The sequence below is a fragment of the Mesocricetus auratus genome, unplaced genomic scaffold (genome assembly GCF_017639785.1).
Source record: "Mesocricetus auratus isolate SY011 unplaced genomic scaffold, BCM_Maur_2.0 Super-Scaffold_100007, whole genome shotgun sequence".
NCBI lineage: Eukaryota > Metazoa > Chordata > Mammalia > Rodentia > Cricetidae > Mesocricetus > Mesocricetus auratus.
In genome coordinates, this window is record NW_024429191.1 from 88,653,695 (window position 1) to 88,676,351 (window position 22,657).

Here is a 22,657-nt window from a genome sequence, read left to right on the forward strand (position 1 = left end):
TGGTGGGTTTTAGCTTTGAATTTCAGCAGGCAATATCAGATGGAGCAATTAAGCAATTAAAATTTCCTGTCTTCAGCTTCCCCAGAATTTGCAACATATGCATCTATGTATATGATTGAAAATTTACATCAAATCATAGTACTGATGGTCTACAAGGAAAACAGCTAGAGCAATATTAGTGTTATGCCTAAGCAGAATTTCCCCTAAGTAACTTTGATTTTTGCTAGAGAGTACATTTACCAGTGATTTATTCTACAGTAATTGATACTTATTATTAAGGAAAAATCATGAAACATATACACATATACACATGCCATATAAAATATATACACATGCACGTGTATTAACCCCCCCCACACACACATACATACACTCACAAAAATCATGTGTAATACTTGGCAGGCACCAAACACAATACTACTGTGCCATCTTGTGGTAGTATGGAACTTAACATCATATTCTTTACTCACGATTAACTTGTATTCTAAGGTCATGAATCTGTTGCACACACACATAAAATAAATCAAACAAATTGACGCCACATGCATAAACAAGAATTATTATCAACACATACAAAATTTAGTAACTTGTCATGGTTTTCCGACAGATAATTAGATGTGATTAGTTGTTGGTGTTGATGCTTCAAGGTGTCTGTTATTTACTATCTCCTAGTGCATATTAGATGTTGTTAAACCCTAGCAGTAATAGGTTAACAAGAGTATGTTTTTGTCCACATGATTTAGCTGAAGACATTTCAACTACAGTATAAGAACGTTCTGTGATGAAAGGATAGTGTGGCCATCTTTGGGTGCGTCCTCAGAGCTGCGTAATCAGAATAAATTGGAAAACATGGAAGAAAACCAGATCTGACTCTTAAATAGCATAAATTAGCCAGACAAATTAAAATGAGGGAACTGGGACAATGGAAATAGATCAGAGAAGAGAAAACATCATGAGTTAAGACAAGGAGTGGATTTTTAAATTTTTATTTATTATTTTTAAATTTAATTTTGGGGACAAGAACTCCTGAGCAAATTGGGAGCATGGGGGAAAGGGGAGAGTGAGGTAGGAAAAAGAGAAGGGGAGAAGAGGAGGGGGGGAAGGCAACAAGGGGGGGATCAGGAAGACTTAATCAGGGGAGTTATAGAGGAGAGCAAGAAAAGAGATACCTTAATAGAGGGAGCCAGTTTAGGCTTAAAGAGAAATCTGGCACTAGGGAAATGTTTAGAAATCCACAAAGATGACCCCCAACTAAGAATCTAGGCAGTAATAGGGAGGCCATCTGTGATGCCCTTTCCTTATAAAGAGATTGGTGACTACCTTAATTGCCATTCTAGAGCCTTCATTCAGTAGTTGATGGAAGCAGAAGCAGACACCCAAGTTAAACACTGAACCATACTCCTGGTATCCAGTTGTTGAGAGGGAGGAGGGATGAGCAAAACAGTCAAGACTGTGCTTGAGAAACCTACAGAAACAGCTGACCTGACCTACCCCAATCGTAAAGTTGGGGAACCAGCACTGGACTGAAATGAGCCCTCTGAATGTGGGTGCCAGTTAGGAGACCTGGGAAGTCTATGAAGTGTCTAATAGTGGCCTCACTATCCTTGGAGAGTGGGTGGTAGGTGGGTTTGGGGGTCGGTGAGGGACATGGGAGGATGGGAGAAAGAGGGAAAGGGGGATTGATATGTAAAATAAGATTGTTTCTAAATAAAAAATTATAAAAATTAAAAACCAAATTATTTTCATTCTAACCACAGTTCTCCCTTCTAGCCCTCCTCCTGTCATCCTCCCCCACCCTCCCCCACCAGCCTACCCCCAGGTCCACTCTTCCTCATGGGTAAGGACTCACATGAGGAGTCACAAAGTCTGGCAGAATAGGTTTGGACAGGACCAAGCCCCTCTCCTATGCATTAAGGCTGAGTATGGAATCCTACCATAGGGAATGGGCTCCAATAAGCTAGCTCATGTAGCAGATTTGTATTGTGGTCCTACCATCAGGGGTCTCTCAGCAGTCCAACCTTCACAACCATCTCCCATTTAGGGTAGGCCTAGTTCAGTCCCGTGGAGCCTCCACAGCTGTGGATCTAGAGTTAATGAGTTTCCATGAGCTTGGTTCAACTGTCTCTGAAAAATTCTCCACTGTGATCTTGACCTCCCTTGCTGATATCTTCTGTCTTCCCTCTCTTCAACTAGACTCCCAGAGATCAGCCTGGTGCTTGGTTGTGAATCCCTGAGTCTGGTTCCATCAATTACTGGATGAAGGCTCTATGATTATAGCTGGGGTATTTACTAATCTGATTACAGGGGTAAGCCAGTTCGAAATCCTCTCCACTATTGACAGGAGTCTTAGCTGTGGTCATCCTTGTGGATGCTTGGGAATTACCCTAGCACCAGGTTTCTCTCTAACCTCATAGTGACTTTCTCTATTAAGATATCCCTTTCATTTTTCTTTCACTACATCCCTCCCCATTCAACCATCCCTTTCCTTCATGTTCTCACCCCCCTACCTTCTCCTTACCACCCTCAAGCCCCCAGTTTACTCAATAGACCTCATCTAATTTCCCTTCCCAGGGTGATTCATGTGTCCCTCTAAGGATCCTCAAGAAGTAGATTTTAACTTAATTCTTAATGGATTCATGGCTGGTTTGACCACTATTCTACTAAATCCATCCTAGAATATCATTGTAATGTAGACAATGCATTGTAAATACATCTAGACAATGTAAATACTGTTCTCTCTAATGTTAAATTATATTTCCCAAGGAAAGAGACTTGAGGTGAATATAACAACGAGGGATCACTGGAGTAAGCAGATTTGGCTGTGAAGGGGAAAGCAGTTGGGTTGCAGAGGATGGCCCACACAATAGCATAGGAACAACACTAATAGGGTTTGGTGGGCACTTAGAAAAAAACACTTTCTGCCGAGTTTAGTGGCTTGTGCTTTTAATCTCAGAACTGAGACAGAAGTGGGCAGATCTCTTTGTGTTTCAGGTTAGTCAGGGCTACATGGTGAGATCCTATCTGAAAAAAAAAAGAAGGAAAAATACATCATGATGAAAGAGGGATGTGTTGGTGTGAATATGCAATGATTCGCAGGGAGGAAAAAAAGGCTTGTATATGCTCATATTTCATTGTATACATGTGTTAAATTCTCAAAAAATAAGAAAATACTTAAAGCAAAGTAAATGATAAGAATAAGTCAGTGCTATTATTGAGTTCCAAAATGGAAACAATCTTGATGGATTGGCTTCAAACATAAAGTATGAAGGAAACACAAAAGACACAGGGGTACAGAAGACATAGGTGACTTAGAGGAAGGACTTTGGAGTGTTGGGGGACATTCTATCACACTGCGAACCCAAAGTTTTCTTTTGCATTAATTGAATAAAAGTAACCTTGGGTCAGGAGGGCTAGCTGACAGAAAGTCAACAGTTAGCAACTAGTTGACAGAAAGTAATCAGGGGACACCTGGAAGATATAGAGACACAATGGAAGTAGTAGGGAGGGATTTGGAGTGGTTCAGGTTTTTCTGGTTTGGCAAAGAGGAAGTATAGGTCTTTCCCCACTGCAATCAAAGGGGGAAGCTCAGCTAGTTGCCACCCATCCTCTTTAAGCTAGCAGGTTTTCACCCCAGCCTTTAATCCTAAGTCTTATTTATAAACAGAGCAATAGAGATTTAGTTAAAGCTATTTTTAGCAGCAGCAACAGAGCTGGTGCCTCTGGGAACAGAATTTCCTGCAGGCTGTGGCCTGAGTGGCCAGGCTGTGGAACTGCAATTGCTGACTGCAATAGTAGTAGTCGCTGTGTCAAAGATAAAACAACACTGCAGGCACTAGACGATGCTAAGCACAAAATTAAGACCACTATCATTATTATCCTTAGGAAAATAGAAGGAAGTTAAATGTACATAACAAAATCCTTAAGATCCTTAACTACACAGGTAACAAAATGCATAGCTGTTATGTGATGGGGGAAGGCCTTCCGTGTATATGTTTGTCTGATTGGTTGATAAATAAATCACTGTTAGTCAATAGGGAAGCAAGATAGGTGGGAATAGGAGTTGAGGCGGATTCTAGGAAAAGTAGTCAAGAATGGAGAGTAGTCATGTAATCCTGGTAAGATAAGAACTTATAAAAATATATATTAGTAGTTATGGATTAATAATTAAGTCTGAGCTAGCCACTAAAAAACCATAGCAAGTGCCCAACAGCTTAATAATTAGTATAGCACCTTCTGTGTTCATTTGGGACTGACGTGGCTCTGGGATCAGGTGGGCATGAAGAATGCATGTTTCAGTTATGAAATGATATAAATATAGTAAGCAACAGAGCAAAGTAATGCCCATATCCCCAAATATTCACACCCTAATGTCAGGTCATTGAATATAGAATAGGGTAGCAAAGATAACAAGGAGCAGGTGAAACTTTGAGTGCCACTCCATGGTGGTCTTGGGTTATGCAGGTAGGTCCAATCCAATCCCACAATCTTGTAAGAGCTAGAAAAGAAGACAACCATGAATCAAAGAAGAGATGAGAGAATAAGAGATTCAACAGATAGCAGGAAACTAGTACCAAATGACTGGCTGTTTTTTAATATGGATGAAGTTTATAAGCTAACATTTCCATAAGCTTGGGTAGCACAGAAGGCAAGAAAGGAAATGGTTTCCTCCCTGTCACTGAAAATTATTTTCCATTTCTAAAACATACAGATATAGAACTATGAGGAATATAAACTTTATTTATTTTAGTTTTGGTTGTGAGCCTAGCCTTTAATGGCTGAGTTATTCCTCCAGCTTATTGATGTTTATACATGTCCAGATCCCCATTGAGGCCAGCAGAGGACATCTTATCCTGTGGAGACAGATAGACTTATAGGCAGTTGCAAGCTGCTGGCTGTAGGTTCTAGAACTAAAACTGATCCTTTGCAAGAGCGACAAATGTTCTTAACCACTGAACCATGTCTCTAGCCCTATCATGTATAACCATTTTTGTAGCTTTTATTACATTAAGTTGGAACACCTAAGAGAAAGGGATGACTATCTAGATTCAACTGAACAACCCAAATTAAACCAAGTAAAGGTCAATAACTTAAACAAATCCATACAAATAGTGAGATTGAAATCCTAATAAAAAGTCTTTTGACTACAGAGTCTAGGGCCAGATGGATTCACAACACAATTCTATTAGACTTCAAAGATCTACAGCCAATTCTTTTTAAAATATTAGGGGGAAAAGGAGCAAGGAGCACCCATCAAATCCTATGAAGCCAGTATTGTATAATACTCAGACTTAGTAAAGATACACCAAAACGGAAAATTACAGACCAGTCTCTCAGATAACCATAGATTTGATGATTTCCCCATGGGAGGTCTCACCCTCCCTGGGGAACGGACAGGGGGTGGGTGGTATGGGCTTTGGTAGGGGCCATGGGAGGATAGGAGGGAGAGGGAATCGAGATTGGTATGTAAAATAAGATTGCTTTTAATTTAAATTAAAAAATGTAAAAGATTAAGTTCAAAAAAATACTTGCAAACTGAATACAGAGGCACTTCAAGAACATCCCCCACTAATGACTGAGCTGGTTCTATGCTCTTGATGCAAAGATAGCTCAACATACACAAGTCAAAAAATTGTACTTAACCACAAATGTGGGTTTATGCATGAAAATCATGTGATCACCTCAGTAATTGCAGAGAGGCCTACCTATTACTAATTTGATAAAGTACCTAGTGATGCTCTTTGAGTTTATAAGATTTCTTTCTCTGGAAAGAAGGAAGTAGGTAGTTCAAATTCATTGACTGACTTTTCAGTCTTATATAATGCTACAAAGTCTAGGAACCCATTTATCTATACCTGATTAAAGACGGGAATCTTTTCTTGCTGCAGCTAAAAGGCTCTTATTTTCTTCTTGGTCCTTGATGCTGTATGAGACAAGGAGGTTTGTTTTCCTACAACTCTTCATACTTGCCACCTAGTGTGATGCCTTGCTACTGGAAAACTATGAGTACATATCTGTAGGTCTAATGAATGAATGTATGAAATTTATGCTATATTTAGGACCTTGAATGTCTCTCAAAGACCCAGACTTTAGAATCTTGTTTCCAAGGGTGGGGCCCCTAAAAGTCTTTGAACTTTGAAGATGTAGATTGTAGTGCAATGTCTTTAGGTCACTGGGGTTGTACCCTTAAGGAGGATTATGAGATCCTAGCCTTTCTGTTTTTTGTTCAGGCCAGGAGGTGGGTGGTTTTATTTGTTTATATGTGGGTGGTTTTGTTTGTTTTCATGCAACCATCATGGTTTATTGCCTTGCTACCATCCTAGTATTCTGCATCCATTGTATTTTGAGTTAAAACCTCCCAAGTCTCTGAGACAAATAAACCTACTATATTTCTATATTTGTATCTTTAACGTTGCAAGTATTTCATTATAATGATGGAAAGCTCTCTAACATGAATGCTTGCTGTCTTTTTATGTATCTTAGGTTAAGTATATAATAAGATAGAATTAAAAGACATTACTATTACAAATCATCAGGTGGATAACTTAACAAAGACCATTTGTAAGCAAAATATAAAATTACAGCACTAGATGAAGTATCATTATGTGTTAAATGAACAGAGTAGATCTAAAGAGGTAGTAAGATTGCTGCAGAGACCCACAGTTTCTAAGTAAAGAACAGACTGAAAAGATGCCATTGTAAGGAGTAAACCAGAAATAAGGAGATATGGAATGAAACACAGGGTAGTAATGGGGATTGAATCCTATTACAGAAAAAAATACAGACCTTTATTGGTGAAATGCAAATCAAATCTGAGGTTACCAATTAAAAATAACTAGTACTATACCAGAATCAACTTCTTGATCTTGAGAAACAAACCACAGATGTGTAAAAGCTAACAGAAGAATCAACTGACTATATTATCTTTTCAAGTTTTTCATAAATATGTTCTCCTGTGGAAATAAATTACTTGTTAAAAAGATAAAATTTAGAAAAGAGTAAACATATTTGTAATATTAGTTTTCCAAATGATTATCTTTAAATTTTCTACTACTGCTGCTGCTGTAATTATAGTATTATTGTGTGTGTGCATGTGTGAGCATGCCACGATGTGAAAGTCACACGACCACTTTATGCAGTGAGTTTTTTTTCACCTTTGCATGGCTTTCAGGGATGAACTCTTGGAGTCAGGCTGTCATGTCAAACTGTTTTCTCTGTTGGACCATCTCAACAGCTTTCTCGAATTATTTCCAATGTGACCTTATCTTGCTCGCTATGCTTGATTCTGTATGTGTAACATGTGGAAAGTGATCAAGATGTGTTTTGCCAGCTCATTGAATTGAAGCTTGAAAACTGACTAGGAAAGTGTACTCTCCACTCTTGCCACCAGATGGGAGCATGCACACATCAATTAAAATTAGTTCTTCGAGAGGTTAAAAACTATCCATGTGGAAACAACTGACTCTTGTTAGTCTATGTCATAAATGTACAGAGAGTAGGAGGAAAAATTCCCAGTGTGGTGATGAAGATTAGGAAAGATATAAACTGGTTATGGATAGAGCTGCAAGATATTGAGGTAGCCAAAAATAAAAAGGGAGAAAACGATGGGTCAGTTATTTAAACGTTTCCAGACATGGCTATAAATGCATCTGCACTGATAGCAAGCACATCTGGGGAACCGACGGACATCTATCTTTCCCCAGACATAAGTGTGGCATGCAATGTCTAGATCTACCAAGGCATGGAGAGCTGAATGGTTCCGCAGGTCTTCGGTGGGGGTGATACTCCTCATACAGGCAAACCATTTTTAGATCAATTGCTACCATTGATAGACCTCTTCCTGGTGACATATTCCATGATGCAGAATAGTCCTTTGTAGTCTCAGCAGACACAGTGTATAAATAGAAAGGCAAATTACAAAACAAGAAAGGAGTGAGATTCCATTCAGATCAGAAGTCAATAAAAAAAGCATATTTTTGTTTTGTAGCCTCTTATGTATCAATGCCTTCTGTTAGCTTGATGAGTCAAGCACTTGCTACATTTTGGGTATTAGAGCAATCTAATTCCCAGCTCTCCTCATAACCTAAAGACTGACCTAAGTCAGTGGAAATCAGATTTGGTTTTGGAAAGATGAGTAGACAGCATAGAAAGAGAAAACTAATTTGCAACTTGACACTGGGTAAGTTACTGAAATAAATGAATGAATACTAACTTCCCAGTCCTTATCCATTCTGTGATATTTGGATATTATTTGTGTCTGAAGCTCATATTCTGTGCTGTTCTAGTATGAAGATCCTAGAGATGGAGGAAATTAAGCTCTGTGCTAATTGAAGCAAAATAGATTGCTCAGGAAAGGAAAATTATATTCTCTCACAGAAAAGACTTATCAACATTTACACAGAATAAGCCAAAACTAAAATGTTCACTGTTGGAAGATTGTCATGCCATGTGACATGACCAATTCTTCAGAAGATCCTTCATGTTTGTGCCATGTTCTCTGTGTTTACTAATTGACATCATGCCTGTCCATATATATCTCCATACTCTTTCATTCCTTCCTTGGGGAAGAATTACGGTGTGCAATTTCTTTATACTCCTGGCATTTAATATTTACTCCCGGTCTTTGTCCTTTGTAGAGAATTACAGACAGGTGCCATCCCCACATCTCACAGCTTACAGGCTTGGGTTTATAGTTAGAAAATGCTTTGACCCTGGTACATGTCTTTCTAAGTCATTCTCTATATGTCAGAAGGACATTGTCTCTGATTATTTATTTACCAATGATAATGAATATATGTGGTCGTCAGCAATTGCTTGCCAGACTTGAGACCATTAAATTTAAGTCAACAGGCACTTCAAACACATTCTGTCAGGAAAGAGAAGCATTGTGCAAGGCAGCACATCACCAGCAGGTGGCAGTACAGTAGATTTCTACAGAACTATGGCTGAAAGGGAGAAACCCAGCCTCATGGAGCTATACCATGGGGGAGGAAGTCACACAGAGCAATACTGATTCCTCCCATAACCCTGATTTCCCCATGTTTCCTGATATCTGTAAACAGAGACAGAATCGATCTTGTTTGGTGTGTCTGTTGCCGTTCATATTCATTTTCTGGATAAACTAGAAATTTTTAGATATTTGATACTATCCTTTAAGACATATATATCAAATGTATAACACAACAACATTACATTTTGCCACTTACATTTAACATCAAATTTGTTTAAATATTCACAAAATATACTAAAATAAACAAAAATACACTTTTTAATCTGGTTGAGAATGTTTCTGGAATCTCAGAATTTCTCACAAAATCATAATGTGCTTGCAGAAAAAGAAAGGAGGATAGAGGCTTAATTGATGCGGATTTGGCATTTTGTTTTTACTAAGGAACATTTATTAGCTGAGATCTGAATTTTGTACACACAGGTTCTAAAAGCAGCTAAAATTGGTAAGCTCTTGGGACAACCTTCTTAACAAAACAAAGAGGTTCAAAAGGATCTCTTCATCTTATCCATTCCTTGTGAGGTCACTGTGTTTAGTCATCACAGCATCCCCAGGATTTTTATCACACTTTTTCACTGATTTATTCAAGATAGTGTTCCGATTTAATCATTGATTAAGTTTCTTCTGTCCTGTGTTTTCCTACTCAGTTTATACTACTGGGCAAGAAGATCGTTTCTTGGAATAACTAAACAAAAGCTAAACAAAAGTATCTGGAGAACAAACTGCCATGGGACACATTAAAGCCAGAAGCGTCTGTTCTGGAACGCTATGTATTTGGGGTGCCACTGCAAAGATCTAACCTTTACATTACTGGGACATACTCTATGCCTACTGCATGAGGAATAAGCAAAAGAGAGGATGATGAATGTGTGCCTGCCTCTGCAGGAGTCTCTTCTAAAAGGGATAAAACTAACAAAAATATTGGTGAGTTGAAAATGTAGTGGACCTCACCCTTGGACCAGGTGAGTGCAGAGACCCTTCACCTCCCCTGGCCATGAATAAAGAAAGCTGGTCCATCCCTGAATTCACAGCCAGGGTGGTCGTCATCTGTGTGCAGATCTTAAAGCAAACAAGGCTAAGCTGTAGCCAGATGTGGGGGCTTTCAGGTTCACTGATGGTTCCTGGGGTACTGGAGTGAAAGCCACGCACTGCACGTTCCTGCTTTGCATGGGGAGACACGGAGGCAGGGAGGCAAAAGGAATCAGATCTGTCCCAAGTTTCAAATTGGTCTCTTCACCCCTCCAAACACATATTTGATATTTTCCAAAACTTTGTAAGAAAATTTGTATGTCTTTGAAATTATCAGCAACTGGTACTATGTCAGAATGGCCCATCAAATCTGGACAGCTAACAGATCCACCCTATATGGCCAAGATACAGCAGGGTATTTCCAGAGAGAGATTATTGCATGTCTGCATCCGCGTGGGGATTGCTAGAGGTTCATCACTGGACATTTATATTAAATAAACAATATTTTCAATATTACATCTTTGGAAAAATAGAGGACTGGGTTTTTACCCCCAAGGCTATCTAGTTTGATCTTCTCTCCTGCTTTTTTACTTTGTAAATTCTAAAACTAATCTCATAATTCATACTATTGGTTTCTGGCATTTCTCTTTTATTTTTCAGCTTTCGCGTGGACTTTAAGTCCTATCAAAAAACAAAAATCACAAATTTAAAAGAGAGTATTGACAACCATGAATTTGTAATGTCTAATCCTCCTTAACTCCCAACTATCATGGGAAGGTTCTATTCTTCTTTGGCTATGGATTCTAGGAAGTCACAAAAACCTGTTCTGTTTGTTTCTGAGCCCAGACCTCAACTTGTTTTGTGCTCGGCACACATGAGTAGAGAACCAATTCTTTTTCTTTCACTTAAAGGTAAATTGGCAACATCATTTGATCTGTAGTTTCCATATCTACAATGTGCTGCCTACATTATTTAGAATAAAAAGCTGTAAACATCAACTGAAGATCCACTTAATGTAGGCAAGGACTGGACCATGCAAGTGGTTCACTTTCCAAGCTGTTCTTGAACTAATCTTTGATCATCAAGAACTTTATTGATGTCCTCTGTGTACTGTGCAAAATGAAACCAAAGGTATTTGACTCCCCTGAAAGTATGTTTACTGAAATCACTAAATCACCCTCTTTCTGACCCCAGCTAGAGGTTGAAATCCTCATGTACAGCCGCCATTGGTTTCTTCAGCATTCCACCAAGCAGATGTGTGTTCTGTGGCTTAATCTTTTCCAGATTGATGCCACAGAAGCCCTCCACCTGATGGTGGCTCCTGCCACAGTTTGAAAAATGTCATTCATCAAACCTGATTTGTCCATTTAAAAAAATCACAGATTCCACAAATGGTAGTAATAAGAATTATGTAGATTATAATTACCTCTAGTAGTTTCATCTCAGGTAAGTTTTATCACTGACCCCATCCCATTGTTTTAATTCACACAGTTGGGTCGAATTCACATCTCTATGTCACAAATTTTCAGTGGTGCCAAAGAACATTGCAACTAGCACCTGTCTTTGCCATTCAAAATCGTTTTCACCAGAATTTGCTTGAAAGGCTTACACATATTGACAAAAAAAATGGACCTATGGAACAACTAAATAAGAAATTAGAAACACAGGTTTAGTTCCTATTCATTTACTTATGCTGGCCTTTCTAATTTTCAATGAAATGCTAGCCATTAATTTACTTTTAATTTTGGTGTAATATGAAAGGCTAACACTTCTGTTATCACCAAAACTTAGATCCCAAGATGTTTATTTATAGTTATGGATTTGGTTTTTGCAATCAACTGTGATGCTCTGGAGTGAACATTTGTCAGATGAAGAAGTGGAGAAGCTGATGTTTTAAAATAAAAAATAAGCCTCCTCCTGTTTCCCAGGGGATGCTAAATTCCCCCAACCTTTCTTAACACTTATTTGACAACAGAGATTTCAGAAGGTGAGGGATAACTTCTTGAACATGAAAGGTATAAGCACCAAATTTAATCTTTCAGTCATAAAGCAACTTCCTTGAGAATAGAGATGGTTTAATTATCCCCTTAGAGAACCTTGCCACACTTATCCTTGAGTAGTCTGAATAACTTTCCTTCATCCCTCACTGAAATTCATAATGTGAGACTGTGGAAATACATACGCCTTGCTGAACTTTGTTGTGTGTGTCGACATGCAAGATACATATGGAAGGCTAGGGAGATGGCTATGTGGCCAAGATCCCCTGTTTTACCAACATGAGTTAGGATCACAAGCATTCTGGCCTCTAGGGTACCTGTAGCCCTAGTACTGCAGGGTGGGATACACAGAAGGCGATGTATCCGGTTGCTGACCGACCTGATTAGCTGAGAAACTCCAGGTTTTAGGTTCATTCATTCATGTGGCCAGTGATCAACCAGCGTGCCTCTTGTCTTTTTCTGATCTCCCACCTCCCCACCTGGGTGCACTCACCTTCACACAACCAAATAAATGCATGAGATGAGAAGAAAATTGTAGGAACATGTATATAGCATCTCGAGGATCACTGACACTACTGTGCCTTAGAGAAAAAAATTATTATTAGTTCTCAACTGGCCATTCAGAAATGTAAATACAACACATTTTCTGCTTCTAATTGGAAGTTCCAGGCGCCAGGGGATTGAGTTTTCCTGCTGTTTATATGTCCCTGAATTCTCTGTAAAAGATTTTATTTCACTATTCAGGCAGCTGTTTTTTTCACATAGATAAGGTCAATTAATTTGACCTTTGGTTCAATGGGAAATGTATAATAAAAGCTGGTGCCCCCAAGGACCGGATGTTAGCCTTTCAAAAAAAAAGCAACTTACTAGGACAGGAATGATAATTTATTACCTCATAAAATCCAGATGAAATGTTTCATGCTGCACAGGGCAGTGTGAAGCAGCCTGTCTGTCCTATTTATTTATTTACTTATTTGTTTGTTTGTTTGTTTGTTTTTGTTCTGTGTAATAGAAGAGAGATGAGAGAAAGAAATGCAGGCACCTGTCCTACTTAGTAGTAGGAAATAACCAAAAGCAAAAGCAGAACTGTTGTTTCTTTAGACATTCATTCACAGGATGGAGCTCTGTGTTTCCCAGCAACCCTTTTTCAATAAGCAGAAGTACCTATGCACAGATTTAGAAGACCTTCACACAGTTTTTATTATTTTTTAAAAGATCTCTCTCTCTCTCTCTCTCTCTCTCTCTCTCTCTCTCACTCACTTTGTGTGTGTGTGTGTGTGTGTGTGTGTGTGTGTGTGTGTGTGTGTGTGTGCCCACACATGTGCAGATACTTTTGGAATCCAGAAGAAGGCATCAGATTCTCTGGAGCTAAAGCTACAGGAAGTTGAGAGCTGCCTAGCATGGGTGTTGGGAGCTGAAGTTATGTCCTCTGCAAGAGCAACAAGTGCCCTGCACCAATGTGCCCTCTCTCCAGCCCCAGCTTTTGTTACTGAATTGTATTTCCTAATTTGAGTTGTAAGAGTTGTGTATCCTTGTGCTATGAATGTGAAATAGAACCATTTTTGTTTCTTATTCCTCACCCTTTTCCTCCGCCTCCGCCTCCTCCTCCTCCTCATCCTCCTCCTCCTCCTTTTCCTCCTCTTCAACTTCTTCTTGCTGCAGTCAAACCAAGGGGTTTTGTGGAAGGTTGGGAATGACTCCTACAATTAGATGTATCCCCAGACACAAAAACTACTCACCATTGGTTCTGTTAGAAGGGAGAGCCACTGAAAGACTGAATTAGTAATTCTACACAGCTACCCAAAAAGTACAATCAAAACCATTTATTTCAAGAAAAGCATTGTGGATTATAAAATCAAATCAGTTGTGTAAGTAAGACAAAAACCACACATGCAAAGTCTAAATCTCTTGGCAAGATAAAACAATGCTACATATTTTGTTCACAGCCTGTCTCTTCACTTAGCACTAATAGTGGTTTGAGATTTATATTACTAAAATTCCCTCCTTTATAAACTTCAGACTACAAAAAATGATTTGTGTTTTGAGAGAAAATCAATTAGCAAGGGCCTTCATCTGTGGAAGATGCAGATATGTACCCTTAAATTGGACACATTTTCTCTATTCCTTTTGGAGTGAACTCACACAGCTCCATGCAGCCATGGTCCAGAGCTAGAATTAAACACTGTAACTCATATGCACTAGACTTTCTTTCAGTACCTGAAGATACTCACAAAAATTTATTTTATTTTACGGGGGAAATCTTATTAAGTAAGTTTCAAATGAACAACCTGAAAACAGAACCAACTAGTTTGTGCATGCTTTCGTTTCTCTCTGTTTGTTTATTTATACTACTGAAAACTAGTAAGTGCCCCAAAGTCATTAATTATCTGCAAGTACAAAATACCCAGAGCCAAGAATTGCAACCAGGTCTGCCTTTGACCTTCCCTTAGGAAACAATTATTTTTATATCATTATCCTTTGCCAAGTATCTATTCCACAGAAGTTGATTTGTTAATTTATATTTTTGAAGATTGTGAGGTCTTGTTTCCAATTGTGAAGTCTGATACATGTACTGGAACCAAAGCTTATATAAGAGAATAGTTGTATTTAGAGATGACTACATTATTCTTTACTGGTTCCTTTCCTTGTCTGAAGGGAAGACTATCCACAGAAGAACTAAGTGTTTCCCAAACAGTTACGCATGTGTTTCTAGGGACAAGCTACCTCAGATGGAGATTAGCATAGATGCCCAGACAGATTCATAAGGTAGGAGGACCTCTCCAAAATATCATCATCCACATGTTTGGAATGCAACTCAAGTGATAGCTGAATCCCTAGTTATGTGAGTGCATATATCTCCATATGATTCTTAACAGTTGTTGAGGCTCCTTACAAGGAGATGTTAAGACCCACAGTAGTACAGAAAGACCCAGAGGAGGACAAAAGCTCTGTGATCTGAGGAATATAAACATATATGCAGCAGGATTCTCATGCCCCTAAAGTTGAACTTTGTAAATAGGCTTGGAATCAATCCCTTGACTGGAAGGAAAGAAAGAAAGAGGAAAAGTAAGAAAGAAAAGAAGGAAAGAAAAATAAAATTGGCCCCCTTCATAGCTCATGCATGCATGCACACATGCACACACAGGTGCACACACATGCCCCCACACCCACACCAGTGTACACACATACTGCATGTGGGTACCACTTCATTTCATAAGACTGTACACAAATGACCCACTTCACATTAAATGGACAGACCTTCCTACTACTGACCACCAGGATTCATGACTTTTCTAATACAGGCCTTCCAAACAAAGCTTTCAATATTCCCACCAGGTGATATGAAGGAGGATATTTTGGCAAACCATTTCCATTCTGATTCTTGGAGTGGTTATATGTCACATGTAGTCTTCCCACGCTTGGGTCCTGAGTTGTCTCAGCCCCCATATAACACACAAAACACTATATTAATTATGAAGTTGTTGGCCATTTGCTTGGTTTCTCCTTGGCTAGCTCTGACTTAATCATTTATACAGAATTACTAATATATATTTTTATAAGGACTTACCTATCTGAGGAAGCCCCCCTGATGTGTCCTTTCCCCCTGGGAGATCACATGGCAATGACTCTTTTCAATACGTTTCTCAGAATCCTCCTAGACTCCTAGTCCCACCTATCTTGCTTCCCTATTGGCCAACAGTGCTTTATTTACATTTACACAGAAGGACTTCCCCCATCAGTTATATCCACATGGTTATTATAAAACAATAACCCTGGTATATGAGGGGTAGATACTATGTGTAAATAAATCCCTAGGCTTAGATGTTGGTTATTAGTGTGCCTCAAATGCAAGGATTTACTCTATTTAAATATAAAGTTATTTGTTTTCGATTTTTCCTTACAGATGTGAAAATAGTAACGTTTTGCTATTTGTTATCACAGAGTATTGAATAGCATGCATTACATATCCTTAGTTCAATTTCTGACCACTGATAAATTGATAATAAATATTACATAGCAATGTGGAACTATGAAGCTACACAAAATAAGGATGTCCTGTGATATTTTATTGAGGGATAAATCACTTACATGAGTAGCCAAGAAAGCCAAGAATCAAGGGTCCTAATGCTGCCCACCAGGACCCAACTGGAACCCTAAGAGCAAACGTCTCCTTCCTCCTGGATCTTTTTACCTCTGTACCTCTACATACCAAATGGGAGTGGTCAGTGCTATGGGTACCTAAGATCTCTTCCTACAACATAGACATAATTTCTAGTGTTTCTTTGTTTGTCTATTACTAAGAAGGTATTGTTAATGGAAATCATAGGCCTGGGGATAAAAAATCCCAAGATATAATTAGATTATGATCTAGAGTGTAAGCACAAAATCAGAGCTCAATTTAATTCACAAAAACATCCTGTATCATCAATATATCAGCGTCTTGCACAGATGACTCAATAGACTTTACACATTTTGTATTGTGGACTTCTTGATGTCTAATTTCCATGTAGGTCTTGCGAGATGTATCTCTCTATTCTCTGAGGACTAATGATTTGCTTCATGAACTTTTTATGAACCACCTAAAATTCTCCAAGGTCACTTGGTTTTAATAAAAGCACTTTGTGATATTTTGTTTGACAATGTGATGAGATAAGATTCTGTTTTTATCAATTGTTCCTTAACACCTGTCTGTATGATAACCTTCCCTGGTCTGCATTTTCAGAGGCACCAATAAAGCTAAAGATAAATCAGAAATGTGGATATTTGCCTCCCCTTTGCTCTTTCTCTCTATACTTCTTTGCACTTCAATAGAAAATTTGTGAGAACTTTCTTTTATGTTTATTACTACTTTCCAATGTTATTTTTGCCACTAAAAATAACATTCACTTTCCCTTGCTTTGTAGAATGCACTTACTGAATATTTACATGGTACACATACTTACCTACACACATCATGCATAGATATATACACACACATATACAGAAGCACAAACATATATGCACAGACACACATACATATATACAAACATACACTATATACATAGACACATGCAGCCATGCATGTGTACATGCATATATATACACATCTGCATGTACACTCATACATATATAAAACACACATATACATATATACATCTACACTACATGCATAAGTTCATAGATGATTGTTGATGATTTCCGTCATCCATTGCTCTATAGATAGTCATTATAAAATGATATGGCATGATAAAATAGTATGCATGTGTCATAGCTAATAATTTTGTCAATTTAGTGTGAGATGGAGTCATCTGGGAATAGGTAGTGTCAACTGAGAAATTGTCTTGCTAAGACTGGCCTGCAAACAAGCCTGTTGGGAATTTTCTTGATTGCAGGGGAAGATGCAGTCCGCTGTATGTGATGCCGTCTCTGGGAAGGTGCTCATGGGATGTATAAGAAAGCAAACTGAGCAAGGTACCTGGAGAAAATCGGTAAGCAGAATTCCCCCGTGGCTTCTGCTTCAGTCTCTGCTTCCAAGTTCCTTACATAATTTCCCTCAGTGGTGATCTAGTATGACCATAAGTTCAAATAAATCCCTCTTCCCCTATGACCAAAGAGATATAAGCTCAAATAAACCTCTCTTCCCTCAGTTACTTGGCCATGGTACGTTATCACAGCAAAAAAAAAAAAATAAATGCAACTGAGAGAGCATCTCTGTAATGAATACATAGGAGAAAATTGTTTGAATCTCAAAAACTGTTGCTTCCACCAGCCAGCAACCATGTTAACCTTAGCTGAAATTTAAAGGTTAATTTCATCCTTTGTCCATCTACCCGATTTATGAATAAACATAATGAAGACTGATGATTGAATTTTCAGCTCTGAAGATCATATGAAGTCTTTTCATTTTTGGGCATAGCTTAGAAGTAGAAATCAGAGTGAGTTGGGACAATTCTGTCTTCAGGAAGCTGAAGAGAAGGCTTATGCTTACAGGAACTTGGAGCTATTGCAGAGAACCCGAGTTCAGTTCCCTGCCTGCCTACTGGGTGGCTTACAATAGCCACAACTACAGTTCAAGGGAGCTTGAAAATACCTTCTAGCCCTGCCGCCCTTGCACCCACACATTTGTGAGCATACCTATGCACACGCAAATATGCACATAACTAAATATATAGAATTTTCTCTTTTACTACTAGAATAATAAGAGACTGGCCAGACATTTCTACAAACATGTGGCTTGACAAACATTGATTCTGTATGCAATATGATATAATTTAAAAAAAATAATACTAAGTGACAATTGTGGGAAATGAAAAATACTTTATTTGGCAACAAACAAAACTAATAGTTATAAGGTGACATCATGATCAACAGACTTCAAGACTTTTCCTCCCAAGTTCTGAAAAGTAGAGAGCTTGCTCAATGTGTAGGGAACAAGCAAGAGGCTGAAAGAAAACCGAGTTGGGCCTCATATTCAGTTACAGAACACAGAATCTCAGGTTCAGGACGGGCCTTTTTTTGATGTTTGAACTCATTATTCTTAGTGATCTTTAAATCATATCAATATAGCTTTGCTTTTATAAAATGGACTAAATCTGTCCTCCACTACACAGTAGCACTGCAGCTGTGATTTAAACTCACAAATGACAGATTAACCATGGGAAAAATAAGCCCAGTATGATATAAGTCTGATATATATATATATATATATATATGAAGGAATATCTCACATTGATAATGGGATATGAATCATGAAGAAGGAACAAGAAGAGGAAAGATGAGAGAAGGTGTATACCTGGAGATGTGGGAAGAAGAGATGATAGTGGTTATGTCTGTGTCAGACACCATGGGATCAGTGGATTCTCCACTGATGAGTGGTCTCTAGCCGTCAAATCTGATCTTCCAGTTAAGGAGAGTGATAACTTTAAAAATCAACTTGCTTCAATTACAAGAGGATATTCATACTCCGTTTTAGACAGAAAAATGGAGGGTACCCAGTTCTCTCTGCATGCACTGCTTCTTATCAGCTGAGCTCAGTCTCTATCACATGTAGTGTGTTTGAAGCAGGTGCACACAAATCCTTTTCAGCTTGTCTCTATTCCTTTGGCTGTCTTCACACGTTCTAGTCCTGCAGCGTATCTGGCATCTTCCACGTGTCTTTGCATACATTCTGTGTTTGTGGGGAGAGTTGTTCAAGCCAGGGTTTCTCTATGAAACTGTCCTGGCTGTCCTGGAACTGCATGCCTCTGCCTCCTGAGTGCTGGGATTAAAGGCATGTGCCACCACCACCTGTCTTTACACACATTCCTAATCTAGCATGTATTTTTGTCTTACTGGTTCTTTAAAGAATGGATGCTATTTTTATTTTACATACATAGACATTCTACAATATTAGCAATATATTAAGAACATCTTTAAAATGTTAACAAAATAAAAACTGACTCTTCATTCCACCAGTCAGTAATGATAGTTTTAACAAATTTGTTTTTGTTGTGGGTTCATATGGCTGGATATTACATGCATCAGCAAAACCCACTCATGCTTTACAGTCTATACTCTTTTGATTCACTCATATCCTAAGTAACATCCAGCCAGCTTTTTTCTGAAGTACCTAATTACTCTTTGCTTTTACATCACCATTCTCTCTCTGATTTTGTCTTTCATTGTCACTTTATCTCTGTCGCTCTCTCTCTCTCTCTCTCTGTTTTTCTGTCTGTCTCTGAGTGTGTATGTGTATTTATGTATGTACATGTGTGTATATGCACGTGTGTGTGGAAGCCAAATCTCAAATACTGGTGTCCTTCCTGCCTCAGGGGCCTTGAACAACTAACATTCAGGATCCATCCATCAACCTGGAAATTGCCACATAGGCTGGGCTGGGTGTTTAACAAGTGATAGAGATCCCACTTCTTCTCTTACCCTGGACTAAGAGTATGTGCCATCCTTTTGTATTGTTTTATGTTTCATTTTTTAAATATTATTTTTAGTTCTAAATATGTGTACTGTATTTTTATCATTTCCCTTGTAACTCTTCTCTCATCAATCACTCCCATGGCCCCCAGCTCCATTTCAAATTCATGGCCTCTTTTTTGTACTTATTATTGTTGTATATATGTGAATGACTATATAAATACAGCCAGCAGAGCCCATGCAGTATTACTAGCAGGTGTGTATTTTTAGAACGACCACTTGGCATTTGACACACAATTGGGAGGGTCATTTCCTTGAGCAGGTTGACTCTCTCTCTCATCAGTCATTAACTGCCTATTGCTCTTCCCCTAGGAGTGGGTCTTCATGAGATTTTGACTATTCATACTGGCATGGGCACCTGCTGCTGTCACTATGCAGGTCATATTTACCCAATCGCATTACAGAGAGTTTATGAGTGCAGCTTTCTTGTCATATAAAGAAGGCACAATATTTCAGTAGGCTGCCCAGTCCTCTGGCTCTTACAATCATTCTATATCCACCCCCTTCCACCTTTCATGATGGTGTCCCGTGAGTGTTGGGTATATGTAGGAATTTTTTTGCTGTAAAAAGTGTGGATTGGCACCCTAGTCACTGTACTCTGCATTTCAACCAGTCTTAACTTTGACTAGGCATTCCTACCCATCCAAAATAAAGCTTCTTTTACTGTACCTGATAGACATCCTTTCCAGTCTTAAGCTACACAGAGCTTCAGCACACACACACACACACACACACACACACACAAATACTTCCATACAGATCAAAGCACATCACTTAAATTGCTCATTCATCTTACACATCACTTAAATTATTTGTCTGTCTTACTCATTCATCTAACACATCACTACATCACTTACTCATCCACCTTACTCGTCCATCCGTTCTGTTATACACAAAGTTCACAATATGGCATGCATCTGTTAATAAAACACATGTTCCAGCAGCTTTCTGTCTCTGTAAATATTTCATAAACATGTTCTGCCAAATTTTATTTTATGTTTGGTTGGCAGTAAAAGAGAAACCATGACCTTGATGAGCACAGACTATATATATATATATATATATATATGTGTGTGTGTGTGTGTGTGTGTGTGTGTGTGTGTGTGTGTGTGTATTGTTTGCAGTTACATGGGCTAGTCATTTGATATGTGTTCCACCTTAGGCAAAATGAACATATTTTTTATATACTGTACCAAAGTCAGGACTAAGGTCTGATTTGCAATGTAATTTTGAGAATTGTCCAAAATATGAATGGAGAATAAGTTATACAATATTACTGATACAATTTAATACATGAAATAAAAAACAGATCGGGAAACTCTCTATCATTTCACATGGCCAGAAGGTACTAGGTCACCTGCCGGGCAAGAACAGATATCAATGCTACGACAGGATGTTGCATGCAATGGGCGATCTAATTGTGCCTACTGGTGCAATGATGACTTGGTGGTTACAGGGATCACCAAATGCTTGTTGAATGGATTTGAAGCCTGATCCACAGAAGGGATTTCACATCTGGTAAGCTTAGTCAACAGCTCATAATGGGGGAGATCATAGGCCTAGGAGGGAAGCAACTGTAGGATTTTTCTGGATAATCATGTTGTCAAACTGCCTTGTTATTATTTATGTTTGTATCCATAGATTTTTGATGATGTCTACTTAGGTCAGAAAAGCCAGTGAGAGAACAAACCCAGGTAGATGCCACCTAAGAGACACCTAATGTTGACCTTCCACTATCTTCAAAAATCAAGAAATTAATAAACATTTTTAGTTTTTATTATCTTCCTAACAATGTAACATTCTATACTTGTCTCTATAAAAATGTAACTAAAATCTACAATATGAGTCCACCATTAACTATGACAGTGAATATTTAGACATTCTAGATTCTTGGGTACTATCCTAAATAAATTATATCTCTAATACAAAAAATATTTTGTTGGAGAAAATGATACGTGATGAGACTGAATTTGAAACATTTCCCATGAGATACAACAGAGGCTATAAGAAACAAACAGTACATTGTTCACTCTTAAATTTTTAAAATTTAGATAGGTCATTGGATCAGTGAAACCCAAAGATCTCCTTTCTCTTACACTTTTTCACAATGGACGTAATTCTTAGTTGAACCCTTGGTGGACTAATATATCCACTGATAAATATGTGTGACACCTGTGAATACTGATCATCACTAGGCTTGTGTTATGTGAAAGCCTTTGATGTAAAAATACAACTAACTCTTCAAAGATGACAGGAGATAGATTATATTGAAGGCATATATATATATGAGTCATCACGGTCCAGGTAATTCAAATCCAGTGGTGTTTCATGAAGTTTTGTTTGTTTGTTTTGGTTTAGTTTTTTTGTTTTATTTTGTTTTTTACAATAACACATTATAGTACTTCGCAGATCAAGAAACTTTTCAAATAAATTGTTGTAATCATAGGCAGGCAGGTTTGGCTCCAGAGCTCTGATGCAATATGATGACTGCTTTCAAAGCAGTCAAAGAAGGGTTATTTTGGCACAATTTCAAGAACAACAAGGTGAACAAAGAATGGCTATTTAGTGGGCTAAGGATAGCCCAACATTGAGGAGTGATGTCCTTCTATATGCTATGAATATATGTTTCTCTTATTGGTTTATGAATAAATGCTGATTGGTCAGTAGTCAAACAGGAAGTATAGACTGGGCTACAAAACTATGAGAATTCTGGGAAGAGGAAGACAGACAGTGAGTCAAG